The sequence below is a fragment of the Pseudonaja textilis genome, chromosome 1, assembly GCF_049901715.1.
Source record: "Pseudonaja textilis isolate UNSWEBS1 chromosome 1, rPseTex1.2, whole genome shotgun sequence".
Lineage (NCBI taxonomy): Eukaryota > Metazoa > Chordata > Lepidosauria > Squamata > Elapidae > Pseudonaja > Pseudonaja textilis.
Window position 1 is genome coordinate 193,597,499 of NC_141990.1, and position 20,271 is coordinate 193,617,769.

General features: G+C 38.2%; 1 protein-coding gene across 1 annotated transcript in view; it reads right to left on the reverse strand.

Moving 5' to 3' along the window:
* PSMD14 (proteasome 26S subunit, non-ATPase 14) overlaps positions 1 to 20,271 on the reverse strand; it is a 112,720-nt gene that overhangs the window by 80,604 nt on the left and 11,845 nt on the right. The window contains exon 2 of the mRNA XM_087920083.1: positions 858 to 965. The gene's annotated coding sequence lies outside the window, so the exon portion shown is untranslated. The remainder of the gene's footprint in view (positions 1 to 857; positions 966 to 20,271) is intronic.

The following is a 20,271-nucleotide window of genomic DNA, read 5'->3' on the forward strand; positions in this document are numbered from 1 at the left end:
GCAAATGTGTGTTAAGCACACCATCTGTGTCATTTTAATAAAAGACCACTAATTGCGTGAGCTTAACAAAGGAATAAGCTTTAAGATAAAAATTATCTTACAAAGTAAGCAAATGAATAAATATCACCGCTAGATCATTCAAAATAAACTCAGTTGTTCTAGCACAGCCGGTTAACAAGCAAAGATCTCTTCCCTGTTAATTCAGTTATTTAGTGGTGAAAGATACAAGAGGAAGGGAATCCAGAGATTCTTAGTCCTGGAAATTCCTAGAAAAATCTTTATATTAGGCATGTATATATCAATAGACATGTTGAATAATAATTACTAAGTAAATAGTAATTAGCAAAGGGACTCTGCACGTTTATCTCTTTTCCTTGTCTAAAGGATTTAATTTATATGCCTCTAGATAACATTGTCCTTATTATTTGTAATGATCATTTATGATGAGGCTTCCATCATTTCCTTCCTCTCTCAGCTCAGCTCTCTTTCACCTCTGATCTGATCCATGCAATTCAAGTTCGCACCCAATTCACTCACTTTCCATAAAGTAAGAAAACACACAATTGTTTCTTCTCAGATAAGATGTAAGGCTTTCCTGTCACCATGTTACTTTCCTTTACTCAAGCACCAGACTCAAGAATACAATCTTCTAAATAAATTATACATCATCATCATCATCATCATCATCATCATCATCCATTCTTTCTGCTAGGCAGTGTTGAGCAGGATTTTCTCAAACTCGGCAGCAGATCCAGAATGTTTTATGTGTGTATCATCAGCCCAGGTGAGTAGCACATTGGACACACTATTATTCTATCTACACTATTATCCCATCTGTTCGATATTAGCATACCTACCTGTGATTGGTTGAACTGCAGAAGTGGGAAAATAAATAGCCGTCACTGGCTGAAGCCGCGGACTGCTCAGCTGTAAAAGGTGCTGTCGCTGCTTGAGTTCCTCAGTTCCTGCCGAGACAAAATAAAGAGTTTTCACCGATCTGATCGTCCTGCATCTTCTTTCACCCGCGATCTAACACCATCCACACTATTATCCCATTCACATGAAATCCTTTTTGAAAAAAATCTCATAAGTTGCACGGTAAAGGTTCTCTGCGGGTTCTGGTATCAATAAGAAGGAGGCTGGTGAAACAAAGCTAGATCCAGATAAAGAACAAATACTATTTGTCAATGGATCAGTCTACCATAGTGATTTCTCTGGTACTTCCCCCATGGCACACAAATTTGTAGCCCGAGTCTGCTCCTGCATCCAGTATTGTTTCTGCATCTCCAGAAAATTTTTCTTCAACTTACTTAAGTCACCTTTTGGCTTCATTCCTAGGGAAGCAACCTCCAACTTTAATACTGGCATCCATAACTTGCTATCCTCCACATGTTGGGCCTATGGCTCTGCCCATTTCTACTTATCAGTCTTGTTCACTAAGAGTTATATTCCTAAAGTATTTTGCTTCAGAACTGTGTTCTGTTTGCCCGCTTCATAGAATCATAGGGCTAGCACGGATGTTGGAAGTCTTCCGGTTAAAGCACTACCCAGAGCAAGAATCCTTGTGCTGTTTAGAGTTAGCAGCCTATGGCTTGGAAGCAGAACAATCCTCAAACCATCTTAGAGAAATGGTTATCTAAATCTCCAGCAACGAAGCCCCTACAGCTCCCAAAAGCAGGTTGTAACGTTGCTTAATAGCTTTTGTGGACAAGAAATTATTCTTAATTTTGAGTTTGGATCTTTTTCTGTAAAGCTACCACCCATTAGTTGATATCCTACTTTGGGAAATTATGGAGAATAAAGTTGTACCCTCTTTCCTGGGGTCTATTATGCAACCCTGGTACCCACTCAAAAGTGCCAGATCAGGTCTAATTAAGTTAAATGTACATTCCTGTATTCAGAGAAAAAAGTTAATTTAGGATGATTAAGCCAAAAAAAAAGTATAGAAGTTATCTAAGTTTTGATGGCAAGATAGCAAACGGCCATATTTAGAATAGCAAGCATATGTTTGAAAGATTATCTCTTCTCAAAAGTATAATGACATTAGAGACACAATCGTTCCAAAATTACTGATTTTGTGTTTAGAATTGTATCTGAAATGGGGCATGTGATATGACCATTCGGAGTATCTGAATTACAAAACTGGCTGAATTATTCTTTCTGGGTTGAATCCAATTGACAATCAGTTGACAGAAAGACATCTGCCAGTGGAACAAATTCATCCTGGCATCCCATATCTGCTGGGGAATGTTTTGGAGCAGATTGGGGGGGATGATAGGAGGGTAAGTCTCACTGGACAAGCAAAAATCCACTCACAGAATGTTGGATGAAATTCTGTTATTTTAGACAGTTGATACATGTTCAGTTAAAAGTATTCATTATACACAGAGCGCAATGTTACTGAAATACAGCTTGCACTGCATCTTTAGAGTGAAGAAAACACAAATTCATCCAACTCAAAAATGTAAGTTTCTTCATTCTATTCAAACACAAAGACAAGAAACTACATTTAGTCAACTATATCATTTGAAGTTCTTATCTGTTACCATTCTTTTTTTTTTTTTGCTTGGATGCCTGAACTCATACAATTTTCCCTTCCTATGGCTACAAGTTCTTATTTCAAGTATTTCCATGGGGTGTGGGGGGCGAGGGACCAGTTATCCAATAGTTAAGGTATTACCCAGAGACATAGGAGGTTTGGAAAGGAAAGGAAGGCTGAAGTAAGATCGTAAGCACAATTGTGGTTTCATTTACCTGTTTTGCCAAATGACTGAGTTGCTAGTCCCAATTGTGGTTGCTAAACATGGACTACTTGTATTCCTCATACATTAGGAGTGTACTCTTTATTTTATTTGATTTGATTTGTCAATTGCTTACAAGATAATAGGTATAAGTATATACATAGTTATGAATGCATGAAATGGGTACATATAAGAAAAATAAAAAGAAACAATAGGACAGGGAAGGTAGGTACGTTGGTGCGCTTATGCATGCCCCTTACAGACCTCTTAGGAAAGGGGTGAGGTCAATAGTAGACAGTCTAAGGTTACAGTTTTTGGGGTTTGGGGAAGAAACTACAGAGTCAGGTAGAGTATTCCAGACATTGACCACTCTGTTGCTGAAGTTGTATTTCCTGCAATCAAGTTTGGTGCGGTTAACCTTGAGTTTGTATCTATTGTGTGCTCTTGGGTTGAAGCTGAAGTATTCATTGGCAGGTAGGACATTTCAATGTATGATTTTATATACCATACTTTGATCAGACCGAAGACGGCATAATTCAAGGTTTTCTAGGTCTAGAATTTCAAGTCTGGTGGCATAAGGTATTCTACAACGAGTAGAGGAGTGGAGAACTCTTCTTGTGAAATATTTCTGGACTTTTTCAACTGTGCTAATATCAGATACGTAATGTGGATTCCAGACTGATGAGCTGTATTCGAGTATTGGTCTAGCAAATGTTTTGTATGCTCTAGTTAATAGTGTGATATTACCAGAGAAAAAGCTACGTATGATTAGGTTAACAACTCTTAATGCCTTTTTGGCTATGTAGTTACAGTGGGCTCTAGCACTTAGATTATTGGAGATGAATATTCCAAGGTCCTTTACAGAGCTTGGATCATCAACAAGATCTTGACTATTCAGCTTGTATTTTATTTTCTGATTTTTCTTTTTGCCAATATGTAAGACAGAGCATTTATTTGTTGAGATTTGACGTTGCCATTTGTTTGACCATTCTGATACATAGTCAAGGTCTTTTTGAAGGGTAGCAGTATTGTCTGTGGTATTGAACAGCTTTACATCATCAGCGAAAAGAATGCAGTTGCTCTTAATATGATCACAGAGGTCATTTATGTAGAATATGAAGAGAGTTGGTGCTAGAACACTGCCTTGGGGGACACCACTATTGACAGGTACAGAATTTGATAGGACACTCCCAATTTTGACCATTTGTTGTCTGTTTGACAGGAATGCTTCTATCCAGTTATGCAGTTGTCCAGAGATACCATAAGATTTTAGTTTTAGGAGTAGTTTGTCATATACCACTGAATCAAAGGCTTTACAGAAGTCTATGTAGATTGCATCTATTGCTTTGCCCTGATCGAGTTGTGTAGTCCATATGTTTTTGCAGTGTAAGAGTTGCAGATTACAGGATAGTTTTTTTCCTGAAACCAAATTGTTTATTGGAGAGTAGGTTGTTTGTCTTTAAGTGGAGGATAATGGATTGGTTAATAATTGATTCCATGACTTTACAGGTGATGCAGCATAAGGAGATTGGTCTGTAATTTTCAACTAGGCTGGGGTTTCCCTTTTTGAAGATGGGGATGACCGTGGCTTGTGACCATAGGTTAGGCAAGGAGCTGGTCCTGAAACATTTTTCAAAGATTATGCTTAGAGGTTTGCCTATGGCAGTGGATAGCTTTTTTAAGAAGTAGGCACATATTCCATCCGGTCCAATAGATAGAGATGGTTTTAGATTGTGTAGTGCTTTTTCAACATTGTCTTCTGTAAAATCGATATGTATTAGATCATTGTAGTTATCTGTGGTTCGGCTAGGAAATACTGGGCATGATCCATTGCTGTTTACAAATACTGAGCTGAAGAATATGTTAAAGATGTTGGCTTTTATAGTGTCATCATTGCAGTCTTTACCATTAGATCCTATCAGGGGTGGGATGGACCTTGAGTCTTTTAGTTTGTTGTTTACAAAATTGTAAAAAGCACGGGTGGAATTGGTGCTTAGAAGGTTTTCCTCTTGTTTAATGTGATAATTTGTGCATTCAGTCTTTATCTGGTGGCATAAATTTTTGTATTGGCTTTTGAAATTGGCAATGTGACCAGATTTGTTGATGAGATCGAGGCAGTTGTTCTAGTGTTGTTGGTTACTAGTTGTTCCAGTCCCAGATTTGTAACAGCATCGTAGAAGGTTGCGTGTATGGTTTCAGTTGTACATTCATTTAAGGTCCAGTCAATATGAGGTAGATTGAAATCACCAAGAAAGATAAAAGGGTATAGGCAGGATGCTGCCCATGTTAGTAGTGTATTTAGCTTGTGTACATGTTTGATGTCATAATCAGGTGCTCTGTAACATAGTAAGAATCGAATTGTGATATTTAAGGATAGTTCACAGATGATGGTCTCAGGAAGAGCAAGCTCCTGGGTAACTTGGATATTTTTTAGATGTAGGGACTTTTTATAGAAGATCGCAACACCACCTCCTCTACGAATTTCACGATCTGATCGATAAACATGATAGTCTCTTACTGTGGAATGGAGTCAGGGAGAGATGCGTTGAGCCGTGTTTCACAGACAAATATAATGTTGAATTTAGCCATATTTAGTAGGAGGAAAAATTCAGGTATTTTATTCGCGAGGTTTCTTGCATTGAGCTTGCATTTAAGGCCAGCAGTAGTTGGGATTGAGGTAGTTAGGGACATGCGTGCCTAGTCTTTGGTGATGGTGGATTGGTTGAAGTAGGGTTATGGTTAAAGGTTAAAGCTGAGTTGCGGGTTGTGTGACTTACTTTTGATACAGTCAGCATGGTAGTCAATGTACAAGTCCTTCTCTCCATTGTCTAGACGTTTTTTGAGTTCAGTGCGGAGTACACGGGAGCGGGCATGTTGTTGTATGGTCAGGGTGACAACGGAGGTTCTTATGGTTGGTGTTGGTTTTGGCGAGTGAATTTATAGTGTAAATGAATTTACGTTTGCTTGATTCATTTTTGCAAATGACCCTGCAGAAGCGTGGGGCCACAGAGCCGTCTCTGTTTTTGAGCTCTCGGCCAATGCGGGAAATGTCAAGTATTTCATCAGGGGAGATGGTTGCTGCTTGATAATCACTGATGATGTTTCGGACAGTTGTGATGTCATCATTATCATTGATGCCCTCTAGACCACATAAGATGGCGTTTGGACATTTCTGTTCACGCTCAACAGCTTCTCTGATGAGGATTGGGATATCAATATTTGTCTGGGTTATGATTTTTTGTGGATTGGGTTGTGGTTGTTGGGTAGAGATGTGGTTTGTAGCTATTGGATGTTCAGGTTTTTGCGTTGTGTCTTTTTTTTTCAAGGTTGGATAATCTTTCTTTTAAGGCGTCCAGGGATGCTACTATGGTGGCAAGGGATGTTAATCGTGTTTCAATGGTATCAACTCTTTCCAACAGATCCAGTTTGGGTCTGCATGATTTGCAGAGATATGGAAATTCATTGGATGATTCTAGGTATTGAATCATTTGCTCGGGTAATCCCAAGCAGTCATGATGAGCGTATTTGTTACACAGAGAACATTTGATACTCTTAAATAGCTGAGCACTATTTGTTGTGTTATTTCATTCTTTACACAGATAGCAGAATAAGTTGTAACAAAATTTACTGCATGACGTTTTGAGATATAACATTCTCTGAGTCCCCCATTTTGTTTCTTTCCCCTCCTTTCCTTAGTCTGCCTTCTTCCTGTTTGCTGCAGCATCTCTTGAAACTTATAGTACTACACCAGGCTGCATGTTCCACCAGCGAACCAATAGCTAAAATAGGATTAGCAAGCATGTTTGGTAAGCTACGAGTTATGTAGCCCTGACAAGAGTTTACTTGTTCCATATAAATTCATGGAAAAACAAAAACAGACCAGCTGGGAAGACCAAATTGGTTACAACCTCCTGCTTTGGTTGATCCTTTTCTCTTAGCCCTTCACTTACAAAAAAAACTTACAGGAATAAAATGATGATGGTAAGAGGTTTGCTTGTTGCCTTGACCTCTAAGTATGTGTGTGAATATATCACACAGTAACTAAGTAAGTATCATCAATGAAAGCAAGCAATATACTTCTGAATACTACAGTGCAGGGGATGAATGGAACAATTTTGCTATCTCGTTTAGGAATTTCTAGAGGCATTTACTGTACCTGGAAACAAAATGCATTTACTCAACCCAGCAATGCTGCTTTTCTTGCTATATCACCATTGTTGTCATTGCATCATTTTTGTAGAACAAAAGAGAATTCTGTTAAGGGCGTGCAAAACATATACAGTATTAAAATAACTCGACATTAAGTTGTATTACATTGTTCAGATATCTTGCTTCAAGGGAGGAAAAGATACCTGAGCACAGGAATTGTATTGGTTTCTTTGTATTTTAAAATCTTTTCTATCCTTTTTCTTTAAGAAGAAATTGACAATAAGTATTAAAAAACAAACAGATGGCACCATTTAATTCAATAAAGCCAATACTTAATAATGCTCAAGAATAGAGAATTTATTTGGAAAGAGATTGGACCTTAAATAGTGATAATTCACTTGCTTTGGTTGTTTTTTTAACCGTCTTTTGAAGTAGGAGGGTAAGGCCTTTGACTAATGTGCCAGGGCTGACATATCCCAACCTTGGTGGGCATGAGCCAATTGTAAGCAAGATAAGGACTCTTTATTTAAGATTCATCATAAGCACTTAGTTTTATAAAAATATGTTTCTTCCCATTATATGTAAACACTTTTCTCTTTTTCTATACAATATTCATAATTACAATGTATTAGTGACGATTGCGGAAAATACGACCTCAGCAACAGAGTGGTCAATGCCTGACTCACTACCTCAAACCTCCAAAACTTTAACCTTAAACTGTCTACCATGGACCTCACTCCATTCCTAAGAGGTCTGTAAGGGGGCGTGCATAAGCGCACCAGCATGCCTACCGTCCCTGTCCTATTGTTCCCCCTTATTCGTATTCATTTATTATGTATATGCTTATACCAGTTTATACTTGTATATTTGTATGTTTGGTTCATACTTATACTTGTTTTCGTATACATGCTTGACAAACTAAACTAAATAAATAAATTGAGGGCACAGGCTGAACCCAAGATTTTGGGAGTATTCTGTCTTTTGGTTCACTTGCTGAATATAAAGACAGATAGATAACTCTACAAATTCTTCCATACAAAGTTTATTTTATTGGATTATAGTAGGTATCCTCAAGGTAACTCACAGTTATGTCGAGATGATCTAATGTCCAATTCTTTGAACAGTTGAAATCGTAGTGTAAATGATAGTAATCTTTCTATCCCATATTTTATCCCATAGTAGTAGAAGCAGTGGGTAGATATGCTACCATGAGGCTGTGTTCAGGCAAGAGTGAAGAAACCTCCCCCAACTCACCAAGGGTCAATTCAGTGACCAATCAGGGTTACAGATGTGGCCACATGACATGAACTACATTTCCCGGGATACCTTAAGGGGACCGCTCCCAATTCCTAACTAACTATACCTGGCTGGACAGCACAGGGAGCTATACAGTACTCACTGGGTTCTAATTGCATTCTTCAATGTAGCTGATGCAATCTTGATCTCTTAGCAGTAAGAAGCAATAGGAGCAGGACTACTCAGAGTTTGCTTCCTTTGGGTGGGAGAATACTGATGTGCCTCTTTCTCATATTTGCTTTAAATGCAGTTGTGGAAGCAGAGCACAGACAGAAGAACATGCAGTTCTATAAGGCTGCAGATTAGGGCTCTGTAGTCTTAGAGAACTGATTCAGACTCAAGGGCAAAAAGTTGCTTTGGAGACATGAACAGAGGCATGGCTTTAGCACCTGGCTGCAGCTTCTTAAAGCAGCTGCCATTTTCCAAAAAATTGTAAAGCTGCCTTCAGGAGCTGCAATGTTATCCTGTGAAAAGAACTCTTTGATTTAGGAACCTGTAGCCAGGAGTTACATGCAGATCTCTTTTTTTAAAAAAAAAAAAAACTTTATTAATTTTACAATTAAAATAGACAAACAACACATACATAGATGTGAGAAAGGAAAAGGAAAGAAAGAAAAAAGAGTAGAAAGAAAAATCAGAAAACAATTAAAAACACTTTCATCCCTGACAGTTTGTGGGACCTTATTTTTAACCTTACATGCAGATCTCTGCGTACTGCAAAGCCCTTTTATTTTGCATTTGAATTCTGCAAGGCTCCGTTGCAGGTCCAATCCTTTACAACAGGGGTGTCAAACTCGATTTCATTGAAGGCCGCATCTGGATTGTATTTTACCTCAGAGGGCCAGAGTGGGCGTGGCCAGAGTGGGTGTGGTCAGCTCGATATCACTCGTGTCAGAGGTGCCTGTGGTGGCTCAAGCCCTCTGCCAGAGAAAACAGGCTCCTGAGCTCTGTTTTCGGCTGCAACGGCCTCCTGTAAGTAACCCTCTGCCAATGAAAACAGAGCTCAAGAGGGCTGTGTGCAGCCCACCCGAGTTCTGTTTTTGCTGGCAGAGGCACTGCAGGCCAGTCTTTCACCGTTTCCAGGGTGGCCCTGCGGGCCAGATCTAATCACCCCGCGGGCCGGATCTGGCCCCCGGGCCTTGAATTTGACACCCCTGCTTTACAACAAGCGCCCAGCAAGAATCCTTACACACTCAATGTATTTTTAGCCTTTGAGTTGATGGCATTGGGCAAGATGTCCAGGGAGACACCTCTAGGCACTTAATTGTCCTGCTTCCATTTAGTTCCCTACTCAGGGCACTTTTCTTTCTTTCTCTTCTTCATTGAGCACCAGCTCTCCCTACATTTTCTGTGCACGTACACTTACAAGGGAATGTACTTGTATTTCCCCTTGTATTTCCTCTAACTATTAAAAGCCATTGAACGTTCTGCTAAGAAAATTTCAGCCATGTTTCAATATCTTCATTCCCTTGTATTTCCTCTAACTATTAAAAGCCATTGAACGTTCTGCTAAGAAAATTTCAGCCATGTTTCAATATCTTCATTTCCTTCTTGGAAGTATAAATTGATGAGCAGGGGTCTGAAGAAGAGATCGGAACAGACAGGAGTACTGCTGTTGTTTCTTTTTCTTTTTTTAAAAGACCTATGTAGCACCACGCTTGAAGACTTTTGTCCAGTGGTACTATTCACATATCACCAGTGTTTAAAAAACTCTTTTATTTTGGTTATCGTGCTCCAATTTCTTTAAAAAAACACACACAATTTCTCTTGATTGATTGATTGGATGCCACTCAACTCCAAATGACCCTGCATGGCTCCCAATACACATAACTATGTTCTGTTCTTTCTCTCACACACATATTGCTTTCCTTTATATACAAAGCAATTTTCCAATTGAGAAAAATGTCATACAATACATTTTAAACTATAACTTGCAATCCATCTATGAAAATTAATCAATCACTTGACTATACTATTATTCATTCATGTTTTGCAAGATAATCCATATTTTAATTGATTTATGACAATTCATATTATCATCCCAAATCTATCCTATAATTATATTATGATTATGCTAAAAATACATCTTTATATATTCTTTATATTCTAAGAATCTACATATTTCATTACCATGTTTTATTGTCTAACCACTGATAGAATAAATCCCAAATCTTATAAAATTGTTTATCTTCTTGTTCTCTGATTTCAAATGTCAATCTACTCATTTCAGCACATTCCATTAATATTTAGTCTGAAATCTTTTACCTATCTCAACCTATCTCAACAAGATGGGCGTCTGCTGTAGGATAGACAAACACACAGTTTTTGATGCTTCATAAGATAAAATGTTATCACTTATTGTTAAATTTAATTGTCTAACTTTTTGCACCTTGAGAAATGGTTGCTGTGTTGTTGTTGTTTTTCTAAGCAGAGAATGGGCTGGGAGCAATCTGGTATATTTCATAGACCATGAGCAGGAACCGGATGTGTGTAGTCTCAGGTTTCCTTTAAAAGATAGGCAACTTTCCACTCATTCTTTGACACACCATGGTAAGTACCCTTAGTAAAGTGGCAGAGCACATCTGAAGGCATTTGGGTATGTCAGTCCCCAGAGGTGCTGGGGACTAAGCAGAAGATGGGGTACTGCTCCCCAGCAGATAGAAAGCTGAGCCCAAAAGAGGATCAATCCCACCATTGCTGTTGGAAGTCATGTCTAATATGTTGATTCCGCTCCTCCTACAACTCAGCTTGTCCCATCCTTTACCAACCCTGCAAACAGTTGTTGCATAATATAGATAACTCACAAATAAGGTTGCATTTCTGTTACAGAAACCCATAGAAAATGCCAACTTGTGCCAACTGCTTAAGCACTGCAAGTCTTCTGCTGTCTAAGGATGAAGCAGTGTCCATCTGGTGTAAAAGCAATGGCTGCATACCAAAGTGTTACAGCTGTTTTTAGAGTTTTCCTGCTTTGTGCGAATGCAGGGATGATGGGGCAAGGGTTACATTCCTATGCTCTTTGAAATTCATCACAACTAATAGGCTTTTATCGAGCCATTGCTGTTCAACATTTGTATGAAACAGCATGCATGCTTACGTTCTCAGAATATTCTTAGAGGCGAGGCATGCATATTCCTGTAGCAGCTGAGTGTGAACTTACTGCAGGTGAAAATAAGATGATGTAGATCTGTCAACACGGCTATACATGTAGGTGGTTCCATTATTATTATTTGTGAAATGCTCACAAGCTGTCTTTGTAAAGGTTTGTACATAGAATAATGTATTACGAGGCAAGATGTTCTACCTTATAATGGCAGTTACACTTGGGCAGCCTATGCAAGCGACTGAACGTGTCATAAGGAAATGTTTTAAAATTATGCCGTGAAGAGCGGAGGAAAGAAACAACAAAAACAGGAAAGCCACACACAATTTTGAGTCTCAGAGGCCAGAATCTTGAAACTTCCTTGTAACAAATCCAGTGCAAATCTCTGCTGAAGGTGAGGAATAAATAACTCCCTGCAGAGGTTTTTTTTTTTTTTAAATCAGCATCTTTTTGTGTTACATAAATCTTGCATAATAAATGTACCATATTTCAGAAAAAGCCCATTCGTCTTTTTTAGCACAATCACCTAGCAAAAGACAGGAAAACACAAACACATTGGGATAGGCAGGGGTGGGATTCAAATTTTTTTAACGAACGGTTCGGTGGCGTGGCTTAGTTGGTGGGCGTGGCTTGGGTTGCTGGTCATGGCTTGGTGGTCATGTGACTGGGTGGATGTGGCTTGGTGGTCATGTTGTTGGCTGGGCGTGGCCAACTCAATATCACTCACATCAAGGCACGCATCTCCTCACCTGGCCTCTCATGACTATGGGAATGCTACAACAGTCGTAAGTGTGAAAAATGGTCATAAGTCACTTTTTTCAGTGCCATTGTAACTTTGAATGGTCGCTCCACACAAGCAATGTATCAGCAAAGGAGGGGGAAAAAACTCCAGAGAAGTTCCTGAGACAGGAAGTCTAGTTCTGCCAAGAATGTAGTAAGGGTTAATGGAGAGGCAGTTTCTGTAAGCAACACCAGAATGTTTCCTTCCTGCCTTCCTTACAGGATTAGGCCAGTAATTTCTTCTAACAACCGGTTCTTGGAACTGCTTAGAATGTTAACAACTGGTTCTAGCAAATAGGTGCAAACTGGTGGAATCCCACCCCTGGAGATAGGGATGAATCTATTCAAACTGCCAAATAAGTTTTGTGTTTGTTCTCCACACAAGGGACCAGTCCCTTTATCATATGTAGCTTTTTAGGTGGGTCACAAAACCAGCAGTGCTGCAAACTCATCTTTCTGCCTCATCTCTGGATTTTTCCACTTGAGAGAGAGGGGAAAACCTTTCTAACACATCCCACCCACAAACTTTTCTTCTTGCCTCCCATCTTCCCATTGATTGATTACTCAGTTACTTCTTCTCTTCGCTCTTTTCTCCTTTATTCAGCTGAACAGGGAGTAGACAATCAATACTGTCATGCCCCTGGTGGAGACTAACTCTGAGGGAGAGGAGGAGCAGCTGACAGGGAGTGGAAGTGTGGCTCCAGAGGTTGTGGAGGAGGCTGGGGAATGGCAGAGGCTAGCTGGGCAGTCAGAGGAGGACCCAAGCCCATCCCCTCTCCATCTTAGGGCATGCAGGGAAAAGAAGGGAGAGACATGGTCTACTGGGGAGGACAGAGCCTTGATCCTCTTCATGGGCTGCAGGTGTGACAACTGGATAAGAGGACAGACATGTATGGATGAGTGCTGGAAACAAAGCGTGGAAATATCTCTAGTTTATTGTTCCTCTCTGAGTTTGGCGTCCTTCCCAGTGTGTGTTCCGATATCTGTGGACATCTTCAAGCCCTTATCTTGCCTGGTTTGTGTTGTTTTTTATTCTTTATAATTTAAATGGCATTTCCTCCTTCTTGTAACTGCATGTGTGGGAGTTTTTTGTCTCTTGTCAAGGATATTTGGAGCTTGGAAGCAAAGTGAAGGAATAAAAGAGGCTTCACCTGTTTTTTGTGACTGTGTTTATTTTGTATCCCACCCTGTATCACACAATACTATAGAACCGGGTCTCCAAACTTGGCAACTTTAAGACTTCAACTGGCAGAATTGAAAGCTGGTTGGCTGAGGAATTCTGGGAGTTGAAGTCCACAAGTCTTAAAGCCACCAAGTTTGGAGATCCCTGCTGTAAAAGGAAGAGAAAGTATGCAGAGGTAGGACACAGGAAAGTAGTTCAATTTGCTCATTGCTCCAAACCGTTGCTTAAATAAAACTGTAGATTAATGTAGATTAATGCTTAATTTATTTGACTTGTATTATGTGCTAAAGCATACTCCATAATGCATTAATCACAATGGTTGAATTCATTCTGTGGGCCAAGTCAGGATCAAACCAACTGCATTATAGCTGACTACAGCATGTGAACTGAGGTATAATGTTTGTAGTTCACATGTACCTAAGTGATAGTTTCTTTTAACAGGGCTTTATTGAATGTGGTCTGCTCCCTGTCATGAGGGCCATAGAGTTGCTCTATAACTATTCCAAAGTGAGGTCAAAAAGTGGGAACAGCGTTACTGGCTTGCTTAATATAGAGTAGCTTACAATACTTTCCTCCCTCAACAACCACTATTAATTTATCTAGAGGGAACAGAGATCTGATTTATAGTATTTTCTCCTTATGTAGTTTTTTCTTTACTGATTTACTACATTATTGTTATTATTAAAAATGTGTTGTTTTTCTTTTCTTTTTTAATGTAAGTATTCGGAAGTTTCCCTGAAAGACATCATCTAAATTTCTTAAGGAAATAAAAATTGGAGTGCATAATATCGTACACAATATTTTAAGCATGAAGATGACATGGATTTATAGAATGGTATTATATTTGCTTTTCTTTGCTGTTGGGGAAACCAAAAAGCAAACAAACAAAAACCCCTGAACTGAATTAAAATTGTGTTTTCTACTCCTGCTATGAAAGCCAATTTGGAATGAGTATTTGGGAGATGACATTCAGTCTTTCATCTCAGTGGGCAAATCTGATTAATATAGTCCCGGAAGTTGTGGAATAACCTACTAAAAATAGCATTTTGTAGGGACATGGACTCACATTTTTCCCTTAGTGGGAATGGGCCTAAAATTGGATTTGATTGAACCAGGTATTGCAACAGCACCAATATAACAATTTATACTGGATTTGAAGTTCAATTACATAGTTAAATGATAAATATGAATCAGAACATTTTTTTCATTCTTTCTCATTTTAAAGTCTCCCTTTCTTTTCATCCTTAAAGTCCTTGCATTCTACAACATTGGCCATACTAAAATTATAAATTACAGTTGTTAAATCATCAAGTCCAATTTCACCATTTCCTGCCTGCGAAAAAAGAATTATAGGAATTGTCTACAGTTTATAGCCAAACAGATTCCTTGGCATTCTACATTACCTTTCTATTAACCCAAGTGAAAACGCATTTCTAATTGTTTCCCATATTTTTAAAGTTTCGGATACATATATGCTTGGTTACTGTTTCCACGTATATCATTCATTTTAATTAGGTTTTTCTGCTTCTTTATTGCATTGTAATTTGCATTTTATTACTTATGTAAAATATCTTAACAATATTTTCCAGTAAAATTTGATTGGGAATACCTTGTTGGTCTTGGCTGAAAGCTAAGCAAGATTTGGCTTGGAAATCAGCTGAATGTCAGACATGAAAGATCCAATTAAACTTATGTATTGCTACTCATGCCTATGCACAGGAATATTATCAACCAACTGTTACCTCCTGCTAGGAGTTAGATATGGGTCAACAGAATTTGGGGGTGGGGGGGCAGGACTTAACTTGCTTGTGGCTACGTAGAGCTTCTAGGCTGATCCCTCTTTTGACCCTGCCCCCAGATTTTGTCACTCTTTTCACTAGATTAGATGAGGGACTATGGAGAAATTCCAGGGCTATTGGCTAGGCTGGGAATTTAGAAAATCATTCTGGAAAAAAACAGTTATAATGCTGCCGAGGAAGCTGCACGGAGAAATGGGAGTTAAACCACTTTCTGCTTGGAAGCATTTTTAGAGCCATTATATCTTTACTCCAACCACCATGTCATGCAGAAGTTCAATAGACACTTCATAATAAGATAAACCAAGCTAACTGCTACGTTGATTAAAACAGTAATTTAACTAGTACACTAATTTTTCTGAGTTTGAACAGCAGGTGCCACGGTAGTTGTCATGCAATTTATATTAATTGGGATTTACACTTATATAAAACTCACTGCATGGAAGATTCTTCAGTGCACAAGAAAGATGTGAGTGCAATAGTCAGAAAGCAAAGACTGCAGACAGGTGTCAGTTCAAAACTTCATTGTATTCGAAAACCCAAGATAAAACTGTTAAATATGTAACAATATTCTTGACCCATATCTAACAGCATTTTAGGCTAATCAACCTGAACTAACAGAAGTCTATGATTATTAACGATTAGGGAGTAGAACTTAGTAAAATCTGAAGCTGATCATACCATTGAAATTAATATGAAAATGTAATTCCCTAGATTTCAGTTGTGACTACCTGATGACATAATAAAGGGCATATTTCCTCTTAAGAAGTTTTACTATTGACCATTTATGCTTAGATTTTTTACTATTGAGTACTTATGTCTCAATTGAAGTCCTACACTTGTATTTCATCCAAAAAGCTCAAGATGGTCTAAATCATTTCTTCTTCCCTCTCATTTTATCCTCACAACAGCCTTCTGAGCAGATTTGGAAGAGAAGGCTTAGATGATTGGCCCAAAGGTACCCGCAAAATTTCAAAAGTAATTCGGGATATCAAGTCAGGTCTTCCTAATTTACTGAATAAATTAAATGCTATATCTCAATAACCACATTGGACAAGCAAGTCAGGCTGGATCAGATTACTTTAAAAGTCCACACTAATCTGCGGCGCTACTTTAAAAAAAATCAATTAACCAGTTTGGACATTTGAGATATTATATATGTTTATAGTTATTGATATGTACCAGGAGGTAGTATGTCCCTTCATAGTAGTGTTTGATAGGGAAGCTGAAATTTCTAGAGCTGAACTTCTGGAGAAGGTTCATTAGTAATGAAGCGTGTTGTCAAGAGAACATTCCCCTTCAGCCAAGGATGTTCTCTGGTGTTCATTTTTTCTTCACCCATGGAAATTTCTATCTTGGCTACTCTTCAAGTGGTCCGCAAAGATGATGTCACTCATTCTCTGGATGTTTGGAATCTCAGAGCTCTTCTCCCACTGCTAATGTATCTGTGCCAATGTTCTGAGCTATGATAGCAAATGAGAGGAACCCTACTTAGCTTTGAGAATGTATTGCCTGATTTTACAGGTTCTTTCACTCCTATTGGCCCACGGCCCTGTTTCTGTTCCCTTCCGAAAAGAGTGCTACCAAATTTGCTGCTCTGAGCTCAGTGTCTGCTAGCCGTGAACTTTCTATAACATACAATCTTTGAGAAAGTGGAAAAGGAAAAGGAAGTGTTAATAACACCACCCCATTTTAAAAAGAAATGGTGTTATCAGTTCAGTTGACAATAGAAAGTAGGGGGGCACATTTGAGTCATCTCTCTGCCTCTCTCCCTTCCCATCCCCCACATTCCAGACTTGAATTGTGAAGGAATATCATGAGCTTTCCAAGTTTCCTCTGTGTAGCAGCACAGCTTTTGCCTCCTTTTGTTCTGCCCAGTGTGCCCATTTTTAAATATTCAAACAAAGCTCCATAAACCGCTAGTTACACCATAATACCAGCTTGTGTTTACATTTTCAGCTCTCCAGATCATGATCCCATTGAGTGCACATAGAGCGAGTGCTCGTGAGTATGCGCCCATTCACCATCAGGAGAAATCAGACTGTAAACACAAGCTGGTATTTTGGTGGGAGCACACTAATATGGCGGCTGGGAGGGTTGGAAGTGAAAGGTCAATGATAGGTTCAGAAATTCCTTGCTTTTTTCAGGCTGAGTGATGCTGTGTGTGTAATAGCTGTTATATTTCTCTCTCCCTTCCAAATGGGAAGCAGTCATCTGTTCTGAAGCAACAAGGCCTAGTTAAAATGGTTTCCTTTTTTTAAGATGGCATAAATCTTCTATGCCACTTGAGAGCAGCATTATTTAAAATATTTAAAACAAGACCAGATCAGAATTGCTTATCTTATGAGTTAGACTAAATGACCTTCAAGTTCTTGGCACAATTCAGAGAACCATTAAATGGATGTACCCTAATGATATCTCCTTATTTTAAAAAAAAAAACAACAACACATCCCTCCATTCATCTATCCATTAATCTATCCATTCATCCATCCATCCATTCATCCATCCATCCCACATCCTAATCCACTTTTGAAAACTGGGAATCTACAAGAAACTTACTACATTAATGAATGTAGCTCATGCATGTTCCTCAACAAGTCATTGAGCACCTATAGAGAAGTCCTCCCTTCCTGTTTAAAAAAAAGGAAATCACATGAAAGGTACACTTCCTTTCTGAATGCTAAATTGAAAAGATTTGAGCACAACTAAAAAATAATCCAATTAATGACATGGGAGCTACAAAATTAACTCTGAGAAAGCTATTTCAGTCTCAGATGAGATTTGCATTGAGCACATACTCATCTAAATAAACTAAGTATAAAGCATTTGATCCCGAAAACACTTAGCAATATATGACAGCTCTAATCAGATGTCTGTGAGGAATTTCCTAAATGGTTCTCTTAATTTAGACCGTATTTTAATAGAATTCCTTCATTTCAGATGTAAAATAATAATAAGAGTCTAGTCAAGCTCACTAGCAGAAGCATCATTAAGAAACAAAGAAGTAATGAGCAAGTTACAATACACAAGCTAAATATATCTTACAGAAATCTTCTGTGTATTTATATAAACAAGTCATATATGGGCAAAGATCACCAGATCTCTTTGGGAAATATTTTGACACCGATGACTTGGAATATATATTCCCTAACTGTCGATGTTCATGAAGTTACACATAGGGTCTTGTAACAAAAAGAGTGGAAAAGAAAAGAGAGAAATGATGTATCTTTATGCAAAGAAAAAGAAAGGGACAATTTATCCATTTGATTACAAAACTGAAGGCTGAGTAATTGAACTTCCACAATGAATTCCCATCTATCACATTTTCAAAGAGATTTGTTTTCTTTCTTCTTGCTGATATTTTTTTCTTGAGGGCCTGACATTAATGCTGAATCAGAGATTGTAATGCAGTTGTTGGCAAATGATAAGATTAATATTTACAATGAAATCATATGGGGAAATGTTAACAAATTATATTCTAATACAGTACTGACCTCTTCCTATGATGATGGTTGTAGAAATATAAATGAGATAGGAAATAAGTTATTCAGTTTTACTAATTTGATAGTAAAAATTTCACAGCAACTCTGAAAGATAATCAAAGTTGAAGCTCTTTCAAACAATCAAGCTACTGTGATGTCATAAAAGACAGGTAGGTGGGCATGAAGGCAGAAATCTGAAGGCACCACTGCAGAAGATGTTGGGAAGCCAAAAGGCTAAAGAAGCTTTTGAGACATATTTTTGATGCAAAGCAGATGATAAAACTAGTAAGCCCTGTATTTCTGATAGAAAATAGTGCTGGAAAATTGTATCTTTGGGAATAAGTAACCATGCTATGTGTAGGCAAATTTTTCATTGCAAGTATAGGCTGTGAGAAGAGTTAGAATAATTATAGCACATTTTGGAATAAACCAGATTAATATCTGGCTGATGGGATGTGAGCCACAATATATTGGCTATCAAAGTTATCCCCAGATTAGAGATCCCAGCTTGAGGGAAAATAGTAGAATAGAGGTAGAGAAATGAAACCCTGCCATCTTTCTCCCAGAGTCCATCTAACAATCCAATAAAACCATTATCCAGCTAGCTGGTAAGTCAGATTTCTTGTTTATTTTCCCAAGAATTAGTTGACCCTACCCAATATATACCCTAGTTCACTCCCACTTTCAGTGGGGCAGCTAAAGGCATAAACACCACCTTCAGTCCCCGCTAAAGGTAGAATGAACTGAGAATGACCACTGCCCTCCGCATTGTCTCTCACACAAAGGGAGCTAAACAGATGTTATTTGCTGCTACCTGGTCAACAATTGACACCAGGTCTCTTGCCACTGCTGCATCATTGCTCTTGCACCCCTGTACTGTACAGACATTTGATATTACATCCAATATAAAATACAATAATTAGAAGGCTTCAGTTCAAAGATAGTGCTTGCTCTGCATATAAAAGACCCAAGTTCGGTTTCTGTTCCTAAATATAATGATTAGCGGTGATTATAACTGATATTATTAAGCTTCAGTGTCCCACTGGACCTATTTGGAATAAGATTTCTTTTGCGTGTTCTTTTTTCTTGTGTGTCCAATCACACTTGGCCAATAAAGAATTCTATTCTAAAGAATTCTATTCTATGTTCTATTTTTCTGATTTATCTTAAATGTTTTCCATCATTTGCATTCACAATTTTTGTTACTTATTTCATTGATATAATTGTGATCAATATTATGATTATATTAAATACATGGTTGCTGTTAATTCATAAGTTATCATGATTGTTATGGTCAAATCTATCTACATCTCCTTTTCACCAGTTAACTGGGGGAAATAACCCTACATATACAATTCTACCAATACACAGTTTCTCCCACCTCATTTTCTCATGCTGATGACTTTTTTTTCTTCATAATTTAGTTCTTTCTTTTGATACTGATGCTGCAATGACTTTAAGCATTTTTAACCACTGTTTATAGCAGTTTATAACTATTGATATTTAATTCTTGAAGGTATAAAAAAAACCTTGAGATTTTGGGATATGTAGCCTTTACACTGAAGATGGATTCTGAATATTGTATTGAGTTCAACTCAATCACAGGAATATTAGATCAAGGTTACCAAATCTTCTCCTTGTTGCAATCGGATAGTTATCCAGTGTTTTGCAACTCATATCTGGTATGCCTAGGCAGTTAATCAACTTTAATAGGACTAGCATTCAGCCTTTTAAATAAGA